The sequence below is a fragment of the Gossypium hirsutum genome, chromosome D11 (assembly GCF_007990345.1).
Source record: "Gossypium hirsutum isolate 1008001.06 chromosome D11, Gossypium_hirsutum_v2.1, whole genome shotgun sequence".
NCBI lineage: Eukaryota > Viridiplantae > Streptophyta > Magnoliopsida > Malvales > Malvaceae > Gossypium > Gossypium hirsutum.
In genome coordinates this window covers 64,864,384-64,891,115 of record NC_053447.1, presented here as the reverse complement: position 1 = coordinate 64,891,115, position 26,732 = coordinate 64,864,384, and the positions used below count along the sequence as shown (strand labels likewise).

General features: G+C 37.1%; 1 long non-coding RNA gene across 3 annotated transcripts; it reads right to left on the bottom strand.

Annotated features, from left to right (window-relative positions):
* Window positions 1-2,512: 2,512 nt before the first annotated feature.
* On the bottom strand, window positions 2,513-18,541 carry LOC121223431 (uncharacterized). 3 transcript variants are annotated; one of them, XR_005920780.1, is made up of 3 exons: window positions 17,985-18,541; window positions 17,783-17,860; window positions 2,513-2,590 (listed from the first exon to the last, which is right to left on the bottom strand). It is a non-coding gene; the product is annotated as an uncharacterized lncRNA (long non-coding RNA). The 3 variants fall into 3 exon arrangements; XR_005920778.1 differs by lacking the exon at window positions 2,513-2,590 and adding an exon at window positions 16,305-16,562; XR_005920779.1 differs by lacking the exon at window positions 2,513-2,590 and adding an exon at window positions 16,305-16,553.
* Window positions 18,542-26,732: the final 8,191 nt, after the last annotated feature.

Genomic DNA, 26,732 nt, shown 5'->3' with positions numbered 1-26,732 from the left:
ATAGGCTTTGCCTCTTCTGGCTCATCATTTCTCTTGATAGCTGAAACTGAAGATACCTTTGGCCAGTCCCTCTTCATGTGCGGTCCCTTACAAAAGTAGCATCGTAACTTTCCTCTCTTTTCTTTCAGGCTATTAGGTCTCCACTTCCCATTTCGTGGTTTCCTATCATCACCATCGCTGCTACTACCGTTGCCATCATAGCTTTGTCCCTCTTCATCCTCCTCATGGTACCCACCATTGCCCTTCCTGTTGGGCTTGGAAGATTCAAACCTGTCCCTTTTTGGAGCAAGTTCCACTATGGACACCGTTACCATTATGGCATTGGTAAGTTCTCGAACTCCTCGACGTTGCAATTTTTGCTTCGTCCATGGTTTCAACCCATCTGTAAAGGAGAAAAATGCTTCTTTCTCACTCAAATCAGATATTTGGAGCATGAGTTCACTGAACTCCCACATATACTCCCTAACCGTGCCTCGTTGCGTTAGCCGTTGTAACTTTGCTCGAGCTTTATCCTCGGCATAATCGGGGTAAAACTATGCTTTAAATTCACTTTGGAACTCCTTCCAAGTCCCAATTTCAGTCTCACCACGTCTCACATCAGTGGACGTATGTCGCCACCATAACAGAGCAACATCAGTGAAATACATAGCAATAGTATTTACCTTTGTTACATCATCCTCGATGCTCATCGTACGAAAGTATTGCTCCATGACCCAAAGAAAGTTGTCCACTTCACTTGCGGACCTTGCCCTTTTAAGCGCCTTCGTCTTGGGCACATCCATCGCTTGTAGCTTTGGCTTTGAAGCCAACATTCCATTCCATACGGCAGCCTTGAAAATCTTGAGCTCCCCCTTAAGCTCATTGATCTCCTCCTTCAAAGCTGTCACCATAGCCTCGAGAGCATCATCCTTTTCAACCAGCTTATTCTTCGAGGAACCGATAGTATCCTACACAAATTCCCTGAGCTGCTCTTGCAATGTTCGTAACCCATCATTGTGTCTATAATTGACATTTTCGATCCTCTCATTGACGTCCCCCATAGACTCCTCGAGAGTGACGACTCAATCCTCCAAAGCTGACAATAAGTCCCTTGATCGACTCGCTTTTCTGGCCCTTCCTCGGGTCTCCATCGGATCACTCTGACCAACAACTTCTTTCGACACCCCAACAGTGCCTTCGAACCAAAAGCTCTGATACCAACTGTCATGGGGCTAGAGTTTTCATCTCACGAACTGTGCGGCCTTAGGCAATTCGTTCGTCCAAACTTGCCTAAGTCAGCCTTAACTCAAGTGAGGATTCTTTAAGAACTCCTCCAAGGCACCAATTGAAGAGCGGAAGCGATTTATGCCAGAAGAAACTAAACCAAAGAACAACAGAAAGCCACAGAAAAGAATACACACAAGATGTTTAAGTAAATGCTCTCAGAATTCTATTACTCTTAAGAATTCAGAATACAATGGAATGAGTACAAATGAGGGGGAGACTCTCTATTTATAGTTTAGCTCCCCCAAAATTGACGGTCAAGATACATTTACATTGACGGACGATATTAACCATATCCCTTTATTTTAGGGATTTACAAGATATGCCATATCAAACCTAATCTAATCTTTACAAGATATGATTCCCTTTATCTTTTAGGATTAGTTACCATATTAGCCTAAGTTGCCATGTTTTCGTTATCGGGCCAACCAGGCTTTAATCTGATAGGCTTCTCCAATAGCTCTTTAAATCGGGCCAGTTTTCCTTGGCCAAATGATCCCCATCTAATAAATAGACCTCCATTGGATACATTTGAATCGATGGTCACAGGCTTTGAACTTTGGTCCTTGACACAAGCACCAACCCGAAGAAGCATAAGATTTTGAAAATACGATTACGGAGCACATTATTGCTGAATGGCTTTAAAATGTTCTGGCGCAAACTTTTCGCCAGCCTTCAGCTTTGGATCATCCCTGAAGGTAAGTATTGCACTCATTTTCAGAGCATGATAAAGATGATCAGTGAAGTTTTTGGGGGTATCTTCACCTCTAAAACTTAAAAAACCATCATATTTTTTTCTAGAAATGGAGGATGAAGTTGAAAGGCAACGACAACATGATAAGAAGAAAAAGATACCTCAGAACTGTGTTGAAAATCAAAAAACAAATGTTAGATATCAGAAAGAAACTAGAAAGTGTCTTTTAAATATAGAAACATGAAGAATGAGAATAATATATCAAATTTGCAAGGAAAGTAAACAGAGGTTTATAGGTGTTGGGGTTTTGGCAGCAAAAAAAAAAGAGCAAAGAGACTAGAATCAAATGTAAAGAGAATTGAGCAAATATTGAAATCTAAAAACTAATTTCATTTATATTTTCATTAAGAATAAAAGGAACTTATAGGTTATATTGACAGATTACTAATGCATAACTACTCCCACTAATGAATTGACTAAAACAAAGCTTGAATTACACACAAAATGTAGCTGACATATCAGTTATGACATCAAATTCAAATCAGCAGCTAATCCTACTAACTTTAAATACAAATTACAAAAGAACTAAAGCTAGTTACATATGAACAAAATGTTGCTGCTGCACTGGTTCAGCTTCAATGCTGGCCTACTGTTGCATTGCAAGCCAAAGTTCAACACTCCTTCTTGGACTATATGCAACAAGCACCGATACTTTTTCTTAACTTCTCAAATCTTGTAGCATCGATAGACTTAGTTTATCAGCAAACTGACTTTCTATGCTGCAATGAATCAGATTAACTTCCTTTGATTGTTCAGCTTCTCTAATAAAATGAAATTTAATCTTAAAATGCTTGGTCTTGCCATGAAATACTGAATTGACTCAATCAACCAAGCCGGATCACGTCAATTTTTTGCTATGGCAACAGCTGACTGATTGTCAACTCTAATCTCAATAGCTTCAACTTGATCTTCATTCAAAACACATAAGAGCTTTCTAAGCCAAATGGCTTGATTAACAGCTACAACAGCTGTAATGTACTCTGCTTCTACTGTTGATTGAGCAACAATTTGTTGCTTCTTTAAACTCCAACAAAAGACCCTTGAGCCAAGAGTAAAGAAGTAGCCAGAAGTGCTCTTCATGTCATAAATGGATATTGCCCAATCACTATCAGAATATCCTATAAACTTTAGCTCTTTTTTTTCCTTTTCAAACTTCAGTCCATAATTCAAAGTCCTCTTCACATATCTAAGAACTCTTTTAGCTACTTTAAAGTGAACAACATTGCAACAATGCATGAATCTGGATAGAAGGCTAACAGGAAATATGATATCAGACCTTGTAGCTGTCAAGTAGAGCAAACAACCTACAAGGTTTCTATACTCCTTTTCATCAACTATTTCATGGTTGCCATTTCTAGTTAATTTTTCACCTTGAGCCATTGGTGTGCTAACAATTTTGCAGTTTGACATGCAAAATTTTTTCAGGATCTTTAAAGCAAAGTTCTACTGACTTATGAAAATAGCTTGATCAGTCTGAATTACTTCCATGCCAAGAAAATATGTTATTTCCCCTAATTTAGTCATTTCAAAGACATCCTGCATCTGCATTTTAAACTCATCAATCAGTTCCCCTTTGCTTCCAGCTAATAACAGGTCATCCACATAAAGTGACACAATCAACAGGGTTTCATTCTCTGATTTCTTCACATAAAGAGTAGGCTCACTGATACTCTTCTCGAACTCGAGCCTAGATAGGTATGTATCAACCCTTTCATACCAGGCCCTTGGTGCCTACTTCAAACCATACAAGGATTTTTCAGCTTGTAGACCTTGTCCTCTTCATCAGAAACCTTGAATCCATCAGGTTGTTCAATGAAGATTTCTTCATTGAGAAAACCATTCAGAAAAGAATGCTTGACATCCAATTAGTGCACTCTCCATTGCTTTTGAGCAACCAAGGCAAACAAAAGCCTTATAGTATCTAACCTTGCAACAGGAGCAAAGGTTTCTATGAAATCGATCCCATACTGTTGGTTGTATCCCTTCACCACAAGTCTTGTCTTGTGTTTGTTTAGAGACCCATTAGCATTGTACTTGACCTTAAACACCCACTTCACACCAATAATCCTTTTCTGGTCTAGTCTGTCAACCAGTTCCCAAGTGTCATTTTTGTGTATCATCTCTATTTCAGCTTCTATAGCCATTTTCCAACACTCTTCTATGGCATCTTCATCAAAATTAGTAGGCTTCAGTATTGCAACATCACATCTTTGATAGATGTCAATGATGGTTCTTGTGCCTCTCACAGGTACATCATCAAAATCATCATTAATTGGCCTTCTTCTTCAGCTGGTTGCAGAGTGCTGTCTTGTTGACCTTCCTCACTCAACCTTGCATCTGTACCATTCTAGTTCCATACATTTTCCTCATCAAATGTTACATCCCTATTCACTATGATCCTTTTTATGGAGGGATCAAAGACCCTATAACCTTTCTTTGTGCTACTGTAACCAACAAAGATCCTTGACATATATATTTTTTCCAATTTGGTTCTTTTCTTAGCTGGAATAAGATTGTAGAAGACACAACCAAACACCTTTAGTGTGAAACTATTGGCTTAAGTCCATACCAAGCTTCAAAAGAAGTTTTATCTTTTACAGCATTGGTTGGCAATTTGTTAAACATGTATACTGAGGTGTTCACAGCCTCTGCCCAAAATTTTCTTGACAATTTGCTTTCAAACAGTAGGCATCTAGCCATGTCAAGCACTGTTCGATTCTTTCCTTCACAAACTCCATTCTGCTGATGCGGTCGTTGAAAGCACCAAAAATATCCTATCCCTAATAAATAAAAAGAATAGTAAAAAGGGAAGTAAGGTCGAATCTTCAGGGACTGGATTTGCACAATATCTTGTTCCGTGAAATCCCGGTAGAATCTTGCCCAAGAAAACCTGCGTTCATAGAAAAAAATAAAAAATAAAAAATAATAGAATTAAAGGTTTGGATCTTGGAAACGAAAAATAAAATAAAAATAGAATTAAGAATATTGAATCAAAAATTCGAGTAATTAAAAATAGAGTTGAGAGAAAGAAAATTCTTATAGGAGATTCCAGCCTCCAATTGTCTCGTTCTGCCTTGGGTTCAATCCTTGGCTTTTAGATGATCATTCCCAAACCGAATAAGCCAGTTATAATGGAAGAGGACACCTACGACCACCAGCTCTAAGGATTTAAACTTACGATTTAGTGGGACCTGACTCTAGCTAACAACCGCTTCTGTGGGATCGTCTTATGCTAGATCAACGCTTCTTAATGGTGAATCCCACGCCATTTTGTCTATTGGGCTTGCCGACCTCTGATGCAGTAAGCTAACGAACCGACTGTGCAACCTTCCCAAATCATATAAAGCGATCACCTTTCCATACGTTGAAAAACTTACTTTTTAAGGGACATGGACGGAAGCGTCAGCCCAGTAGTGCGGAGAAATGATGAATACTCAGCGAGGAGGCTAAGTACAGACTCTAAGCCTCAAGAACCCTTTTTGGGGAATATCGACAAGCTTCGGCTAGATGGGTTTAGTGGCTCATGGTTGTGGTGGAAAAGAAAATAAATATAATAAAAATGGAGATTTTGTTGAAAGGAAATATGAGAAGAACAAAAGCTTAAACTTTTGGGGAGAGAGTGTTTACAGAAAAAGATGGATCTCTTTTGAGTTACTTCACCCCCTATTAATAGTGCTAGGGGAGATAGTCTAATCCTACTTAAACTCCCAAAAGATAAATACATTTAATTGAAGATAAATAAAGATAAATAAAATAAAATCATAAAATTAGATAATCCTTAATAATTATCTTACTATTAATTATCCTAATATAATTAAAATAGACTTTGATAGAATAAAATCTCTTCTTTTTGCATTTCAACCCTTGTGTCCTCCATGCTTGCACTTTTTGCACCAACTTTTCCTTGTGTCGCACATTGGCCCATTTTATCTCTAAATTTACACTTTTGGCCCTTAATTTTGCTTTTGCCTCAAATTTAGTCCCTATGAGATAAAATATCATAAATAGCTCAAATTAGCAGGATCATACTCAGAATAAATACATAATTAATACATAAAAATACGTTATTCTAGAGTGTTATCAAAGTCCACCTACTTATCCCATGCTTGCCCTCAAGTATGGTTCCTATCTACTGTGAAAGTTCGATTCTGCCATATAAGAAATACCACTCCAAAGTTTTATAAAAATCAGTCAAAAATGGATATGAAAAATAAAGAGAACCCTAAGCTTGCTTTAAGTAAAATAGAAAAAGTTTTCCAATTAATACACACAAAATTAGAATCGACTTGAATTATTTAATGAAAATTAGGTAAATTACCAAACCTACCAAGACACCCTATTTATTTCCTCTTTTAGTCCCCAAATTATAATTTTTTTATTTTATTTTTTTATTTTTATTTTGATTTTGATTTATTATTTATATTTTTATGCTTTAAGAATATACTGAACCTTTTGACGGGAAGAGAGATGACAACCAAGCACCCCACCCCGGTTACTCAGCCCAGCAGACTCCTAATTTATTATAAATTTTTTCCTTAAGAGCACATCGAACCTTTTGACGCGAAGAGAGATGACATCCAAGCACCCCACCCGGGTTACTCAGCCCAGAATGTTCTTAAAAATTAATTCCGGTTAGCGGAGTTTTACCTAACACGTCACACAACCTTTTGACACAAAATAGGATGACAACCCAAGCACCTTACCCCGGTTACTCAGTCAGTCACGTTTTAAGCTGCACTAATAACCACAGAAACATTAAACAATATTTTAATAAAAAACTTTTTTTTATGAGGACTTTAGAGAAAAAAAAACAATCAAATGTCAAAAATAAGTTTCAGTAATTACCTTAATAGTCATGAACATATTTTAGCATGCAAACATTAAGTGTCCACTTTGTATTAAACTTGATCAATTTTACGAAAGGTAAGATAAAGTTAACTCTATGAATTATAATTATTTTTAGCCTAATAAGAACAAAATAGTGGAGATGGCATCAATTATGGAAAATCCATAATTTCCTCAGAAAATAAGAATCATGCTTGTAGGTCAAACAGTGGGCAATTCTTGGTAAAAATCTTAGAAATGAAAAGAGGCAGGAGATTCTAAATAAATATGGACAAAATGGAGCCCCAAGCAGCAACACTAGCCAAAAATAATCACAGCAACAGCAACAACAACCAAAATCACAACAAAAAATGACAGTAATAACGAAGAGTACCTCCCTCTATTGAAAGCACATTGTCCTCAATGTGGACGAAAATAAATAAATAGGTAGAAAAGTTTAGAAAAACTTCCCGTGTTGTTACTGTCTATCGCATATGATGGCAATAAGCTCGGCCAGTTGCTGACCTAAGGTTTCAAGTCGGGCCTTAATGTGCTCTAAGCGTTGCTCAACCGTTTTCTTCGCATTTTTGCTCTGTTTTATCTAAGAAAAAGAAGAAAAATTTATTAATATCCAAATAAGTAATAAATAATAAAATAAAATAAAGTAATAAATAAAGTAAAGAAAAATAAAAATAAAAATTAGGTTGCCTCCCAACAAGCACTTGTTTAACATCGTTAGCTCAGCACCGTTATTGGTTCTATGGTGGTTCCAAATGGATTTTCTCTACCGTGTGGGCTTGAAAATTCTCATAAAACGGCTTCAACTGCTGGCCATTGACTACGAACCGCTTTCCAGATTCTTCACTCTCTATTTCAATCGCTCCATGTGTGAACACTTTAGTAACAATAAAAGATCCTTGCCATCGTGATAGAAGCTTACCTGAGAATAGCTTTAACACAGAGTTATATAGTAAAACTTTTTATCCTATCAAAAATGCTTTTGAGCTATTCTCTTATCATGAAACAACTTTGTCTTGTCTTTATAAATGCGAGCATTCTCGTAGGCATCATTACGAATTTCTTCTAACTCTTGGATGTCTAATTTTCTTGCCTTTCCTGCGGGATCTAACTCCATGTTACATTGTCGAACGACCCAATAGGCTTTATGTTCCAATTCAACCGAAAGGTGGGAAGCTTTGCCAAAAACAAGTCTATACGGGGTCATGCCAATCGGTCATTTATATGCAGTTTGATAGGCCCAAAGTGCGTCATTTAGTCAAAAGCTCCAATCCTTTCGGTTGGGACGAACTGTTTTCTCCAAAATAGTCTTGATTTCTTTGTTCGAGACCTCAGCTTGACCATTTGGGAATGGTAAATAGTAGCTATACGGTCGTGGACTCTGTATTTTGCTAGCAGTGCCTCTATAACCTTATTGCAAAAGTAGGTACCACGATCACTGATTAGGGCTCGAGGTGTGCCAAACCTGGAAAAAATAGTTTGATTTAGAAACTCTACAGCAGTTTTGGCATTATCATTGTGAGTAGGCTTTGCTTCTATTCACTTTGAAACATAGTCTATTGTAAGAATTATATATACATTTCTAAATGAGGAAATAAATGGGCCCATGAAATCGATGCCCCATACATCAAAGATTTCGCATACATGAATAGGGGAAAGAGGCATTTGATTTCGTTTAGTGATGTTACCTATATATTGGCACCTATCGCAAGACTTACAGAAGTTATATGCGTCTCAAAAAATTGTGGGCCAATCTAACCCACATTCTAACACCTTACGAGCAGTCTACTTAGGGCCGAAGTGACCTCTGCAAGCTTCAGTATGACAAAAATTAAGGATAGAAGTTACATCAGTTTTTGGAATACATCTTCGTATTATCTGGTTTCAGCAGTGTTTCCATAAGTATGGGTCATCCCAAATGTAATATCAAGCGTTGCGTCTAAGCTTGTCCCTCACGGAACGTGCTAACTCAGTGGGTAACGATCCTGTGGCTAGAAAGTTTACTATATCTGCATACCATGGAAGACGTGCCTCGAACGAGAATAGGCCCTCATCAGGGAATTCTTCCTTAATAGGGATGTCGCCAAAAGGTAATTTTATTCTACTTAAGTGGTCAGCCACTAAATTCTCACATCCCCTTGTCTTGAATCTCGATGTCAAATTCTTGGAGCAGCAAAATCCACCTAATGAGCCTCGATTTTACTTCCTTCTTCGCGATCAAGTACCTAAGGGCTGAATGATCAGAAAAAATAATTACTTTAGATCCCAATAAATAAGGTAGAAATTTATCTAAAGCAAATACAACGGCTAAGAGTTCTTTTTCTGTAATGGTGTAGTTGCTCTGCGCAACATCTAGGGTTTTCGAGGTATAACATATGACATGTGGTTCTTTGTCTATCCTTTGCCCTAACACGGCTCCTACACTACACTCACTGTATCGCACATAATTTCAAACGGCTATTTCCAATCTGGCGGTTGCACTATAGGAGCGGAGACTAACTTTTTCTTGAGTGTATCAAATGCCTCCTTACATTTTGGGCCAAACTCAAATTTCTTATCCTTCTGCAATAACTCACACAGTGGTTTAGCTACTTTCGAGAAGTTCTTTATGAAGCGCTTGTAGAACCCTGCATGGCCAAGGAAAGAACGAATTTCCCTCACCGTGGAGGGATAAGACAAAGAATTTATAATATCAATTTTGGCCTTATCCACCTCAATTCCTTTAGATGAAACAACATGACCCAGAATTAAACCCTTGTCTACCATAAAATGACACTTTTCATAATTCAAGACAAGATTAAATTTTATGCACCTCCTGAAAATTATCGTTAGGTTTTTAAGCCATTCATCAAAACAACTCCCATATACAGTAAAATCATCCATAAAAAACTTCGATAATTTTTTTCCACAGATTCAGAAAATATATTCATCATGCATATCTGGAAGGTGGTCGGTGCATTGCAAAGACCGAATGGCATCATTCTGTACGCAAATGTACCAAATGGGCATGTAAAAATGGTATTTTCTTGGTCCTCCGGTGCGACTGGAATTTGAAAGAAACCTGAGTATCCATCAAGACAACAAAAGTGAGTTTTTCCGGCTAATCTTTCAAGCATTTGATCTATAAAAGGAAGAGGAAAATGATCTTTTCTAGTTTATGAGTTCAACTTCCTATAATCAATGCAGACACGCCACCCATTTTGTACTCAGGTAGGTACCAAGTCACCTTCAGCATTTTTCTTTACTGTCACGCCCGTTTTCTTGGGCACGACTTGTACCGGACTTACCCACCTACTGTCAGAAATAGGGTAAATTATGTCGGCATCCAAAAGCTAGATTATTTCCTTTTTTACTACCTTCGTCATATTCTAATTTAGCTGTCTTTGCACCTCTCTCCTCAATTTCGTGTTTTCCTCCAAGTAGATCCTGTGTGTGCACGTCAAAGGGCTTACTCCTTTTAAGTCTGAAATGGTCCAGCTAATCTCCTCCTTATGACTTTTTAGTACATGAACCAAACTTTCCTCTTCATGTGTGAAAAGTCTATTGGAGACTATGAATGGTAGGGTATTACATATTTCAGATGCTTAGGAAGCGGTTTCAACTCTAACTCTGGTGCCTGTATAACGGAAGGTAACAGTTTAGTATTTGGAGATAATAACTCATTAACAAATTCAAATTCATCAAGTTCAGGATTATCTCCATAAATTGGCTTAAAATTCTCTTCCACTAAAGAGTCAATTATGTCGATACGATTTATGCTCAAGATTTCGCTTGGATGGCTAATGGCGTCGTAGACATTAAACTTTATGATCTCCCCATCAAACTCCATTGTGAGAGTTCCACTTCGAACATCGATTTTAGTACTAGCTGTACTAAGGAACAATTGACCCAGCAGGGAAAATAAGCTCGTTAACTTTTACCAGAACATCCTCGAGGACTCTTTATGGGCCCACAACAGGCCTGTCTGCCAATTGAATGATAACACCTGTTTTTGCCAAAAAACCCGCGGTAAGTGATTCATAAATAGAATACGACATTACATTTATAGAGGCCCCTAGATCACACATAACCTTCTTAATTCCCAAATGGCCTATTTTGCATGGTATTGCAAACATACCCCTATCCTTGTAATTTGCTGGCATTTTCCACTGTAACATTGCAAATACATTCTCACCAACATTCACCCTTTCATTACCTGTTAATTTTCGCTTGTTGGTGCAAAGCTCTTTAAGAAATTTAGCATACAGCGGTATTTTCTTGATGGCGTCTAACAACGGAATATTTATCTCGACATTCCTAAATGTTTCCACAATTTCCTTGTCCTTTTTACCTCTTCGACACTGGTTGAATCGTTCTGGAAATGGAGGTTGAATTTTAGGCAATGGAGGCTTCGGTCAGACTTGTTCATCTTTCTCGGGTTATTTCTGGGCAATTTCTTAGCTAAGATTCCTATCAGTAATTGGTTCCAGTACTTTTTCGCTTCACAACGTTACTGCATTTACATTTTGTCTTGGGTTTGGTTCTGTTTGTGACGGTAGCTTCCTTTGAGAAGTTAATTTCTCGATCGATGTGGTCAACTCTTTGATGGACGCCTCAATTTTCTGTTGGAAATCCTTCGTCTCTTTTTGGAAATTAAAAGTTTGCTGTTGATAATGAAGAACATTAGCTGCTAACTTATTGACTATAGTTTCTAGAAAATTACCTGAACCTTGCGGCTATTGCGAAAGCCAATTTTGGTATGGCTGGTTATTTTGTGGATTAGCCCCATAACTTAAGTTAGGATGGTCCCTTCACACTGGGTTGTAGGTATTAGCGTAGGGGTCCTATCACTTTTGTGGCGGCCCAGAGAAATTTTCTACAGCATCCAGATGGGCTATGGTATCATCATACAAACTGGGACATGCATCAGTTGCATGATCAGGTGTAGCACATATTCCGCATAACCAGGCTGTCTTCATTTTTTATACAATAAGAGAGTTCATCATATTAGTTAGTCTATCAAATTTAGCCTCTAAGGTTGAATTACTTAGCTGGTGAACCCTTCTAGGGGGTTTAGTATTGGCTTGGAACTGCCGAGAATTTGCAGCCATCGTGGAGATCAAGTCTCTCGCTTGTTGGGGAGTCATGTTGACTAATACTCCTTCACTAGCGGCGTCTACCATATTCATCTCCATGGGTTTCAAAACTTCGTGAAAGTATTGGACGAGAGATTGCTCCGTTATACCATGTTGTGGGCAGCTTGCACACAACTTTTTAAACCACTCCCAATAATTGTAAAGGGACTCAACTTCTTTTTGCCTTATTCCAATGATCTCTCATCTTAGCTCAGCTGCTCGAGATGCTAGAAAAAACCTGTTCAGAAACAAACGAGATAGATTAGCCCAAGTTGTAATAGATTCAGAGGGTAAATAAAATAATCATTCCTTAGCGGAATCTGCTAGGGAGAAACGAAAAACACGCATTTATAAATAATATAAGAAATAATTTTAATCCACTAGGGAGAAAGGGAAATCACGATTTAATCTGATCCTCAGTTACCCCCTAAGGTTTCATGCTAAGACAAACCATATGAAACTCTTTCAGATGTTTGTGGGGATTTTCATTTTGCAACTCACGAAAAGTTGGCAGTAACTGGATTAAACCTGACTTCAACCCAAAATTGATATCCACAGTAGGATACGCGATCCACAATGGCGGTTGTTCTGTCGGAGCTTCAACCAGTTGCCGAATCGTTTGAGTCATTTGTTGGTGTGCTAGATTCTGGTTTTCGTTAACCCTAGCATTAAGCACTTTTTCTGGTGAGTCGACTTCTACTTTTTCACTTTCAAGTGTTCGAGTAGGGTTTTCGTTAATCCTATACACAGCTTCGTCGTCAACTTCGATTTCTGACGGTGGGTTACTTTGAGTTCCAACCACCGTTGACTACTTCTTCCATAACTTTGTCTCCTTACGATTGGCTCTAGCAGTCTTCTCAATTTCTAAATCGGATGCAAGAGTAATTGGAGCATATCTGGTCATAAGAAACAAAAAACCAGATTAGTACGTTACCAGTCCCCGGTAACGGTGCCAAAATTTGATGCGGTCGTTGAAAGCAAAAAAATATCCTATCCATAATAAATAAAAAAAATAGTAAAAAGGGAAGTAAGGTCGAATCCTTAGGGACTGGATTTGCACAATATCTTGTTCCGTGAAATCCCGGCAGAATCTTACCCAATAAAACCTGCGTTCCTGAAAAAAATAAAAAATAAAAAATAATAGAATTAAAGGTTTGGATCTTGGAAACAAAAAATAAAATAAAAATAGAATTAAGAATATTGAATCGAAAATTTGAGTAATTAAAAATAGAGTTGAGAGAAAGAAAATTCTTATGGGAGATTCCAGCCTTCAGTTGTCTTGTTCCGCCTTAGGTTCAATCTTCAGCTTTTAGATGATCCTTCCCAAACCGAATAAGCTAGTTATAGTGGAAGACGAGGCCTACGACCACCTGCTCTAAGGATTTAGACTTACGATTTAGTGGGACCTGACTCTAGCTAACAATCACTTCTGTGGGATCGTCTTATGCTAGATCAAATCTTCTTAATGGCGAATCCCACGCCATTTTGTCTCTTGGGCTCGCCAACCTCTAATGCAGTAAGCTAACGAATCTACTGTGCAACCTTCCCAAATCATACAAAGCGGCCGCCTTTGCATATGTTGAAAAGCTTACTTTTTAAGGGACATGGACGAAAGCGTCAGCCCCGTAGTGTGGAGAAACGATGAATACTCAGCGAGGAGGCTAAGTACAGACTCTAAGCCTCAAGAACCCTTTTTGGGGAATATCGACAACCTTCGGCTAGAGGGGTTTAGTGGCTCATGGTTGTGGTGGAAAAGAAAATAAATATAATAAAAAATGGAGATTTTGTTGAAAGGAAATATGAGAAGAACAAAAGCCTAGACTTTTGGGAAGAGAGTGTTTACAGAAAAAGATGGATCTCTTTTGAGTTACTTCACCCCTTATTTATAGTGCTAGGGGAGATAGTCTAATCCTACTTAAACTCTCAAAAGTTAAATACATTTAATTTAAGATAAATAAAGATAAATAAAATAAAATCCTAAAATTAGATAATCCTTAATAATTATCTTAGTATTAATTATCCTAATATAATTAAAATAGACTTTGATAGAATAAAATCTCTTCTTTTTGCATTTAAACCCTTGTGTCCTCCATGCTTGCACTTTTGGCACCAACTTTTCCTTGTGTCGCACATTGGCTCATTTTATCTCTAAATTTACACTTTTGGCCCTTAATTTTGCTTTTGCCTCAAATTTAGTCCCTATGAGATAAAATATCATAAATAGCTCAAATTAGCAGGATCATACTCAGAATAAATACATAATTAATACATAAAAGTATGTTATTCTAGAGTGTTATCATCTGCTGGGGAGTATAGATGGTTGTTAGTTGATGATGAATTCCAACCTGCTCAGACAACTTCTGAAACCTTTCTGACAGGTACTCAGTGCCATTATCTAATCTCAAGGCCTTAAGCTCGCAACCTGATTGATTCTCAGCCAAGATTTGAATTTGCTAAATGCTTCAAACATTTCAGACTTTTGTTTCAGAAAATAGATCCAGCAGAATCTAGTAAAATCTTCTATGAACAACACAAAGTATCTGTTGTTATTCAAAGAAGAGGTCTTCATTAGTCCACAAATATTAGTATGGACCAATTGAAGCTTGTCTCGAGCTATCCATGCCTTGTTAACTAGAAAAGGCAGTCTCGCTTATTTTCCAAGCTGACAAATCTCACAAACTTTGTCTTTGACTTAAACCTTGAACATGCCTTCAACCAAATTTAATTTGTGCAGCAAACCAAGTGATCTATAATTGACATGACCTAGCCTTTTATGCCACATACTAGCTTTATCAGTAAAATTAATATAGGCTTTCATTTCCAACTGATTCACATCCAACATAAAGCATCTCTCAGTCATGGCTACTGTGACTAATTCTTGACCAAGTGGATCCTCAATAACACAAGAACTGTTATTGAAAGTAAGTGAATAGCCATTTTCTATCAACTGACCAACACTGAGAGATTTTGGTCTATATCAGGTACAAAAAAATCTAAAATTATTTTGTTACCTGACTGTGTACTAATTACAACATTGCCCCTGCCTCTAGCCTTAATAAGGTTTCCATTTCCAATCCTGACTTTGGAAGTAAAGCTTCTATCAAGATCGTTAAACAACTCCTTATTAGCTGCCATATGGTGAGTGCAACCACTGTCTACTAACTAGTCCCTTCTAACTTTGCTTGAAGTTACAAAACAGGATGTAGTGAAAACATGCTCCTCTTGAGCTTGAATATCCTCAGCAGCTTGAGCTTGATTTTTCTGCTGAGTTTGTGCCCTTCCTTTGTTTTTGTAAACATTCTCAATGTGACCAAACTGCTTGCAGCTCCTACACTGAATATCAGGCCTGTACCAGCAGTACCTTTCCAATTGTGTGGACCTTTTGTAGTGAATGCATGGTGGAAATTTCTTCTTTCCTGCATCCCTCTTTGGTTTCTCTATTTTGTCAAGCCATGGTTTCTTTCCTTTGTAGCTCGAACTTGAGCTTTCTTTGGCTTTTGCTTGGAAAGCTCCTTCAGGATGCTCCTCCAGCCTATTGACCCTTCTTTGCTTGAGTGCATATAGAGAATTTATCAACTCAGATAGTGAGATAGTTGATAAATCTCTCGAGTCCTCAATTGAGGAGATTTTTCACTGAAAATTTTAAGGAAGGGTTGTAATGACCTTCTCAACAACTCTGCTCTCACAGAAATCATCTCCAAGGAGCCTGATGTTGTTGACTGTGGCCATTATCCTATCATAGTACTGCTTGATTGTTTCAAACTCTCTCATATTCAAGTTTTCAAAGTCTCTCTTGAGGTTGATCAACTACTGCTGCCTGGTCTTGTCTGACCCCAAAAACTCTTCCTTCAGCTTCTCCCAGGCTTGCTTTGGAGTGTCACAAGCCATTATCCGAGTGAAAATCACATTAGGCACACCATTTTGTAAGCATGCCATTGTCTTATGCTTCTTAGCACACTCTTCACTATGTTGTCTGATTTGTTCAATGGGATTGACCCTCAATGGAGTTGGTTTTGTGTTATTTTCAACCATATTTCACAAGTCATGTGCTTGCAGGTAAGTCTTCATCTTCACTACCCAAATGTGGTAGTTTTCACCAACAAAGACAGGTGGTGGTGGTGGTGGTGGTGTAAAGCTCATTTTGTAGCAACAATAAAAACAATAGCTTTAATTTCTTTTCCTCTAAGGTTTCTCACAAAAAACAACTACCAACAACAAAGGCCCTCAAAGATGACAGGCTCTGTATACCATTTGTTGGGGTATTGGCAGCAAAAAACAAAAGAGAAAAGAAACTAGAACCAAATGCAAATAGAATTAAACAAAGATTGAAATTTGAAAACTGATTTCATATATATTTTCATTAAGAATAAAAGGAACATATAAGTTACATTGACAGATTCCTAATGCATAACTACTCCCACTAATGAATTGACTAAAACAAAGCTTGAATTACACATAAAATGTAGCTGACATATCAGCGATTACATCAAATTCAAATCAGCAACTAATCCTACTAACTTTAAATACAAATTACAAAAGAACTAAAGCTAGTTACATATGAACAAAATGTTGCTGCTGCACTGGTTCAGCTTCAATGGTGGTATGTTGTTGCATTGCAGGCCAAAGTTCAACAGTAGGCAATTTTTGTGTAGATATCAAAGCGTGTAGTGGTAGAGATCGGGTCACATATCAGAAAAGGAAGAACCCAATTAGGTGATTTAATTATGGATGAGATATTATTATAAATTTTTTAACGAGTGTTCTTATAAAATATATATTTATTTCATTGATTACTTCCTAACCCTAAAGGTAAACATTTGAGGTTATTCAAAAATATAAAAGTTTTACATAATATTAAGAATAGACTAAAACTAGTGTCCGACCATCCCCAAATTATTAATTTTTATAGAAAATAGTCTTCCAAGAAGTAAAAAACAAAGGACAAGACATTATGCTGCTCTCACTAACAACCACGAAGTTCCATAAAATGAAAAATTAAAGAAAAGAATGATGAATTTGTGGAAACTGAAACAATCCAAGGCTAGGTGTGAGTGTTCGATCGAATTGAATGAAAAATTTTCAAGTTTATTGAGTTGACGAATCTTATTTTATCATCCTAACTCAATTTAAAATTTTTTCGAATTGAGTTGAGTAAGATGAAATTCGAATCAAATCGAATATATTTGTTCAAATTAAATTAAAAAAATGACTTTAGGTTCTTGAAACTACTGTCACCCACCGTAATCAAATTTGTTTTTAACTTTCATCCCTTCATAACTTATTTAGTAATCTTTTATATATGGATTAGCTTATTTATTTGCTTAGCTGCTGTAATTATCTTCTTATTCTTTTAACTACGTATTTCGAAATTAAATAAAATATATTAAATTTAAAAAAGGTGATTTTTTAATAAATGATATTTTAAAGATAAAATATAAAATTGATACAAACATAAAATTTTAACACGAATATTTTATAGCATCATTAATAATTTAATTTTTAACAGAAATTTATAGAGATTCACTGTGATTAAATAATTTAATAATATAAATAGTATAAAATGTGAAATTTAAGTTAATAATATAAATGATAGACACAAATAAAATTATTATTATTTAAGTTTAGGAATTTTTTTGGATGATTTTAATTTTCGATACGAGGTAAAGGGTGAAAAGTAAAAGTTTAAAGGGAAAATAATAGGTTTTGAGAATTTAGGGAGTAAAATTTTGAGGGAGATATTGAAAAAAAAATTGGGACAAAATGTGTTTTGGGTAGAGGCGGTTGGGATGCGAGAGGAGTAAAAATTTACCTTGAAATGGAACGCAGATGTTGTTGTAACTTAGACGGTGCTCCAACTTAAAGGAGCTCTTGGCCATAGAAACAAAATCTACAAACCAAAAACAAAAAGCAGAAGCAAAAGAAAATTTCAGTCGATAAATCGATCAAAACTAATTAATATGATTCGTTAAAAGGGAAAGAGGAAATATAGAGACACGGAGAATGTTACATACCGATCCGAAGGGGGAGAGAGAGTGGTCTAAGGGATTGAAGAAAACAATAGAAATATCTTTTGATTTATTATTATGAAAGAAATTGTCTGGTTGACTATCAAAACAGAAACTGCACAACCTGCTGATATCTGCAAGTCATGTGGTGCTATCACCTATTGAACTCCATTCCAAAACCTTTCATAGATAGACCCACTTTCACCGGTAACCCAAATGGATGTATCCGACATTTTACTCAAAGACATTCTTCTTCTTAGAAGTTTCTAACGCATTTGGTTGAGAATGAAGAGACAACTTCAATAGATTGACCTAGGTCTCCTCTGCAGTCAAAGGAAAAAAAGGGAAACGTAGAGATGGAAAGGAAAGAAAGTTACCAGTAAGACCGAAGGAGAAGATGATGGTTCCGTTACAGCTTCTTCATTCTCTCTGGGTAAAAGTGAGGGCGAAAATTGAAAATAGGAAAAGAAAATTACTCCACGGGATTGAATAAGAATTCAGTGGTGAAGGAAGGGAATGGCTATTCAGCCTTTTCCTGTAAAAGAGCGTGAACTAACCAAACTAAGGTTTGGTGGTGGGCCCACCGAATTGGGTAATTGGAATCCATTCATAAACCCCCCAGCCAAACATGACCTTAGCTTCAAGTGACCTCGTTTGGTATCTAATCTGACGCTGAAACAGAAAATCCAAATTTCTGCTGAGGGGTTTTATGATGCTAAAACTGGTGAGGTGTGCAAGATTGGGTGCAGGGATCTGTGGTTGGAAAACAAAGCATCTTCAACACATTCAATGGATTGTGAGATCCTTGCGAATATTCATTTTCCTCCATTAAATTCAGACAAGAAAGGAAGCAACATCAATGGAAGTGTTTGTTGACGATTTGCTTTTGCTACTACCACAAAATAATCTAGATAATTTTAGAGATTTTTTTAGAGATTATGAATTTTTAGTAGCCTATTTTTTAGTGAATGCTAGTTTTCGGTTCAAGAAAACATTCACTTTCAATAGAAATTATTTCTACTTTCTCCTCGCCTTTGTTTTATTTCCACAGCAGTTTTTCCAAAACTCCAACAGTATTAAGAGCTTGCGCCAAGAAACTGACCGGCTTTACTTTAGACCTAGGAACTGTTCAAGTAGATCTAATTATCATAGGCGGGTGAAGGAATCAAGTAGAAACATGTTGGTGTCCAACATGTATATGCTCAAAATTTTAAAGTCAATTACATATAATTGAAAGATTATATCTCATTTGGTGTGAAGTAAAGATATCAAAAATGAATACTTTAAATGAAATAAAAAAAACTATAAATAATACGGTAGATTAAAGAAGTCTTAAAGGAAAGAATTAATAGGACAAGGCCAATGAAGTAGTTTACCACAATTAGTGCTTCTTCCCTAATCTGCCCATTATAGCATTGAAAATGTTTTGCATCGATTTTGGTCGTGGCCCTTCATCCATCTCCTCATAGATATTACGTTTTCGCTTTATAAGGGAACAGTTACCTATTGATCCATCATCAGCAGAGTGTTGCTGGATATCTTCAAAATTCGCACAACACTGACTACTATGCAGCTCTTTTATTTGTTCCATCTCTTCCAGATCTCACTTGTACACTATTCTAACGCCACAATTCTTCGCGTTAACACTGTAGCGACCGGTGAAAGACAATTCAAGTTGATCGCATTCTTGATCTAAGCAATCTGTTATCCATAAATTATTGGTTTCACGTTCATCACATTTGTCTTCCAAGGAAATTGGATTCAACATGCCATGCGAGAAATAACGAACGAAAATGTGGTCCTTCATTACGGGCTGTTCAAAATGTCGATCTACACTCCAGCCACTACGAATGACCACTCGAGGATTTCTACCCTGGAAATTAGATTGAGTGCGGTTGGCTTGTCTAGAATATCTATCATGGATAACAGCTCTACTAATGAGATGCTCATTCCTTGAAGTATCATCGCTGACAAAAATGCAGCAAAAAGCAACTCCTATCCATTCACTATCATTCCGAACTTCCAGAGGCAAATCTATCTGAATCCAAAAGTGACCTCTTTGTTGACTAAACCATTCTGGGATTTCGCTTCCAGGTATAATAACATCAAACAATTTTCTAGAATTTCCAAATACCTGCAAAATAAACCTCTGGTTGTTTGGCAACTAACACCATGAATAATTAAGTCAAAAAACATGGAAAGATATCATAAACAGAAAAAGAAAAAAAGAAAAAGATGTAAATGCTACCTAACCATGGAGGATAGGATAGACCCACACCGGTTTGTGAGGGAACAAGGCTAAATCCATTAAGAAATTGGCTACCCATTCGTGGTGAACGGGGGTGCCTTCGGCAGCCTAAGACAAAGCAACATGCTAGGGTCATGATCTCTAGCAAGGCTCAACTTAGAAGGCAGTTCAATCGTGTAATGTTGGGCTTTATAAATAACATAAGAAATAATTTTTTTGTTGATATGGGACTTTACATTTTATACATTTATATATAAATTACTGTTTTCTCAAGGAACTCCATTCTATACTTCCACCGACTTCAATCTAAATTGTATGTTTAGATTATCCTTTTGCTTGTTTCACTTTGTTGTGCAGTTGCACTTTGTTCTCCGCTGAATCTTCCGCAATTTGAATTCTATTGAAGCAAGCATTATTGAATCACCCAAACCAAGACTGTAGGCATCCAAATGGTACATTACATTATATTATATTATATTTATTAAATCGTTCTTATTTAATATTTTTTAATACAAGCACATGAATATAATTAATCTTCCAAATATATTAGAAATGTGCAGCTGCTCCGAAACAAGGGACAAAGATACCCGACTGGCCATTCCACAAACATAAAATTGACACATGTTGGTTAAAAGTTCGGAGAAGAAACATGAATGGGGTTCCGCAAATCCTCTCCCATTGTCGATAAGTTATACAAGCCTTATTTGTATCCTATGGATATTCCTAGCACCATGTGGGAAAGAGCAGTGACTGCAAGGCTTATCAATGTTGGTAATTTTGAATGAAATATTAATGATGTTGATTTTGAATCCTGCTGTCCCCCTCCCAAAGAGTTGTCTTTTTAAAATGAGAAGAAGAGAATTAAAAAAATAGTTGGCAAAGCCGAATCCGTTTTCGATTAAGAGTGGCTACCAATTCGTGATGAAAACCACGGCATCCCAACACTTCGAAAGCAGTGTAAGCATGCAATGTTTGATTTTATAAATAATTGTTGCGCGGAAGCGTGTGAAAGAGTAAAATTATTGTACTGAAAAATCACACTAAGTTCAATTCCCAGGAAAGAGAGGTAGATCACGAAGATCACTTAAATACCAAGTCTTTCCTAGCCAGAATATCCCTCTATCGTAATTTAATAGCACAATAAATCACTACAATCACATTCACAAAATATGCAAAACAAATAATAAAGAACACCAGAATTTTAACGAGGTTCAGCAAATTTTGCCTACGTCCTCGGGCACTACCAAATATATTTCACTCCAAAAATTACAAGTGAAATTTACAAATAGAGAGAGAGAATAATGCCTTAAGTAGAGAATGTCAATTATGGGATGAAGAAAGTAAGCAATGGTTAGGCCTATTTATAGTTGAGGTTCAAGGATCAACTTGCAATGTCCCTATACAATTAGGGACCAAAATTGCAATTATCCCATGCCAACTTTTAACCCAACTTGCCAACCAATATTACTTTCTACTTTCGGTGCCCACCCCATTTGACTTTTCAAACAATGGTGGGTTCCAATAATCTCCACCTTGAAGATTTGATTACGATAATCTTATCTTCACACAATTCTTTCTGCTTTTGACAACAATACTTGATAGTGCCTTCTTCAACTGTTAAACTTGCAGGATATTAATCAAGTTCAAACAATGTTCGAACTTGGTTGCTTGTTACCACCTTGGTCATCATATCTGTGGGATTATCTGCAGTCTCGATCTTCTGAAGACAAATTTTCCCCTCTTCAATAATTTCCCGCACAAAATGGAATCGTACGTCGATATGTTTTGTACGTGCATGATAGACTTGATTCTTTGCTAAATGAATAGCACTTTGACTATCACAATACACGTTAATATGCTCCTGAACCAACCCCAAGGTTTTAGCCATACCTTGTAACCAAATAGCCTCCTTTACAGCCTCTGTTACAGCCATGTACTCGGCTTCTGTGGTTGACAATGCAACTGTAGACTGTAGTGTAGACTTCCAACTTATTGGTCCTCCAGCAAGTGTAAACAGATAACCGGTGGTTGATCTTCGCTTGTCCAAATCACCGGCATAGTCAGAATCAACGTACCCAATAACACCTTTACCAAGTGTATTATCCTGCTTGAACAGTAATCCAACATCCACGGTCTTCTGAATATATCGTAGAATCCATTTCACAGCTTGCCAATGTCCTTTTCCAGGATTATGCATATACCTGCTCACTATACTAACTGCCTGTGAAATGTCGGGTCTTGTACACACCATTGCATACATCAAGCTACCCACTACATTAGAATACGAAACTTGCAACATGTATTCTCGTTCCGTATTCGTCGAAGGAGATAGTTGTGCAGAAAGCTTGAAATGAGAAGCCAACGGGGTACTTACAGGTTTTGTCTGCTCGTTCATGCCAAACTGCTGTAGTACCTTTTTCAAATACTGCTTCTGAGACAAGCTAACTCTATCATGAGCTCTATCTCTCCATATTTCCATGCCAAGAATCTTTTTAGCTTCTCCTAGATCTTTCATCTCAAACTCGAGATTGAGTTGAGTCTTCAATCTTTCAATCTCAACTTTGCTCTTAGATGCTATTAGCATATCATCAACATATAAGAGCAAGTATATGAAAGTTCCTTCTTGTAGCTTCTGAAAATACACGCAATGATCAAATTTACTTCTTGTGTACCTTTGCCCTTTCATGAACTAATCAAATCGCTTGTACCACTGCCTCGGAGATTGCTTCAATCCATAAAGCGACTTTGTCAGTTTGCAAACCCAATTTTCTTTTCCAGCAACCTTGAATCCATCTAGCTGAGTCATATAGATTTCCTCTTCCAAATCACCGTGTAAAAACGCGGTCTTCACATCAAGCTGAACTAGTTCAAGATCATATTGCGCAACCAAGCCTAGCAGAATCCGAATAGACGAATGCTTCACAACTGGAGAAAACACTTCATTGTAGTCTATTCCTTCTTTCTGAGCGTAACCCTTTGCTACTAATCTAGCCTTGTATCGAATTTTATTTTTATCAGGAAATCCTTCCTTCTTTGCATATACCCATTTGCATCCAATTGCCTTCTTTCCCTTAGGTAGTGTCACCAACTCCCAGGTCTTATTTTTATGAAGAGACTGTATTTCTTCATTCATTGCTTGCTTCCACTTTACACCATCAGGGTTACTTATTACTTCTGTGTAAGTAGAAGGAACATCATCATCTGTAATTGGAAGTGCATAGGCCACTATATCATCAAAGCGAGCAGGCTTACGAATCTCTCTTCTTGGCCTTCTATATGCAATTGAATCTTGTTGCTGTAGAGGTTCTTGGGTAGGAACCTCTTCATCATTTGTCCTTTTAATATTAGCTGGATCATCGTTAACCTTTTCAAGCTCCACCTGCTGCAAAGTACTACTGGTTTTGTCATCCTTTTGTGAATCCTTGTACTTCAACATGGTTGATTCATCAAAAGTCACATCTTTAATGAAAACAATCTTCCTTGTATCAGGACACCAGAGACGATATCCTTTTACTCCATCAGTTATACCCAAGAATAATGCTTTCTTTGCTCTTGGGTTTAACTTAGATTCTTTTACATGATAATATGCAGTGGAACCAAATACATGCAAAGAATCATAATCAGTAGCAGATTTACCAGTCCACATCTCCATAGGAGTTTTTCCATTTATTGCAGCTGATGGCAAACGGTTAATTAGATGGCACGCATATGTAACTGCCTCAGCCCAAAATTCTTTGCCCAATCCAGCATTAGACAACATACATCGAACTTTCTCCAGTATAGTTCGATTCATTTGTTTTGCCACCCCATTTTGCTGTGGTGTATCCCGAACAGTGAAGTGTCGCACAATGCCCTCATCTTGGCATACTTGTAGAAATGGATCGTTTTTGTACTCAGTACCATTATCTGATCGAAGTCGTTTGACCTTTCGACCAGTCTGAGTCTCCACCATCTTCTTCCATTTCAGAAATGCATCCAAAACTTCACTTTTTCTTTTCATTAGATACACCCATACTTTTCTTGAATAATTATCAACAAAAGTAACAAAATAGTGCATACCTCCCAAAGAAGCTACTTTGGTAGGTCCCCACACATCACTGTGAACGTAGTCCAGAATTCCTTTCGTATTGTGAATTGCTGGACCAAATTTTACCCTCTTCTGCTTGCCCAGAACACAATGTTCACAGAATTCCATTTTGCAAGAATTTGCACCTTTCAATAAGCCTTGCTTCACCAATGTCTGCAAAGCTTTTTCACCAGCATGTCCCAATCGCATATGCCATAATCTGGTAGCCTCTGAATCTACATCTTTTGTAGAAACTGTTGATGTTGATCCAAGAACTGTACTTCCATTTAAAAAATACAAGTTATTTCTTCTTGTGCCTTTCATCACCGTCAGTTGCCCAGCTACTACTTTTAGTAATCCATCTCTCAAAGTGATTGTGAGCCCTTTAGATTCTAGGGCACCTAATGAGATGAGATTTTTCTTCAGGCTAGGTACGTAGCGAACATCTGTCAAGACTTGGATTGAGCCGTCGTGATTCTTCAATTGGACTGTACCCACTCCCATTGTCTTACAAGCACTATCATTGCCCATAAGAACAATTCCACCTTCTAGCTCTTTAAGACTAGAAAACCAGTCCTTATTAGGACACATATGGTAAGTACATCCTGAATCCAAAATCCACTCATCCGTTTGACATGCCATTGTCATGCCAACCAAGCTAAAGTCTGACTCCTCATCATGCTCCGCTACACATGCATTAGAAATAGCCTTGCCCTTTTGTAGCTTAGGACAATTCTTTTTCCAATGCCCTTTTTCATGGCAAAAGGCACATTCATCTTTGGCGGGTCTCCCTTTGGACTTTCCCTTTGTACCAGATTTGTTGCTGTGTGAACGACCTCTTACTGTTAAGACTTCTGCGGTTGTATCTCTGTGATCTCTTTTATCTTTCTTTCGAGTCTCAGATCTATACAACGCACTACAGACTGCATCAAATGTGATCGTGTCCTTCCCATGAAGCAATGTGGTGGTAAGATGATCATATTCATCAGGAAGGGAATTCAACAACAATAATGCCTTGTCTTCATCTTCAAATTTCTCATCCAAATTTAGCAAGTCTGCTAAAATTTTATTGAATGAGTTCACATGGTCATTCATCGACATACCGGGTGCATACGTGAATCGATAAAGTTTCTTTTTCATATAAAGCCTATTTTCAAGACTTTTCGTTAGAAACTTTTCTTTCTATTGATCTTGGCCCACTCCTTGTCATCCATCTTGTCAGGTTTTTCTTCAAGGGCTATATCTAGCTCTTGCTGACATAAGACATCCAGGATCTCACATTGCCACATACCAAAATTATTGGTACCGTCAAATTTCTCTACTTCAAATTTTGCATTTGTCACAGTAGTCCTTGCTGATGACGATGCTGCTGCCATTTTTCTCCTCAATCCCAACTACTGTATACGTGAACAGTACCGTATACGTGAATAGTGCCGTATACATGAATAGTACTGTATACGTGAATAGTGCTATATACGTGAATAGTATCGTAAACGGTCGTATTCCCCAAGTACGAACCTGGCTCTGGTACCAATTGTTGCGCGGAAGCGTGTGAAAGAGTAAAATTATTGTACTGAAAAATCACACTAAGTTCAATTCCCAGGAAAGAGAGGTAGATCACGAAGATCACTTAAATACCAAGTCTTTCCTAGCCAGAATATCCCTCTATCGTAATTTAATAGCACAATAAATCACTACAATCACATTCACAAAATATGCAAAACAAATAATAAAGAACACCAGAATTTTAACGAGGTTCAGCAAATTTTGCCTACGTCCTCGGGCACTACCAAATATATTTCACTCCAAAAATTACAAGTGAAATTTACAAATAGAGAGAGAGAATAATGCCTTAAGTAGAGAATGGCAATTATGGGATGAAGAAAGTAAGCAATGGTTAGGCCTATTTATAGTTGAGGTTCAAGGATCAACTTGCAATGTCCCTATACAATTAGGGACCAAAATTGCAATTATCCCATGCCAACTTTTAACCCAACTTGCCAACCAATATTACTTTCTACTTTCGGTGCCCACCCCATTTGACTTTTCAAACAATGGTGGGTTCCAATAATAATATATAGAACTAATGTTTTGTCCATATGGGATTTACATTTTATACATTATTTATATGCTGCTGTTTAATAAATAATATATAAATTGATTACACTGGTCGTGTGAATAAATTCAGATAAAAAGGTCTGAAAAGAAGAATTAAGACACGGCTTGTGTCACTTGGGATTTGAAAGACAGTTCAAGCTCATCACATTCCTGATCTAAGTAATCTAGATATATTCTTGGCTTCACCTTCGCCAAATTTATTAAAAAACAAAAGAAAATATAATTTAGTGTAAATTACACCAACATTCACTCTAATAGCAATTTCTGTGTAGATATCAAAGCGTGTAGTGGTAGAGATTGGGACACATATCAGAAAAGGAAG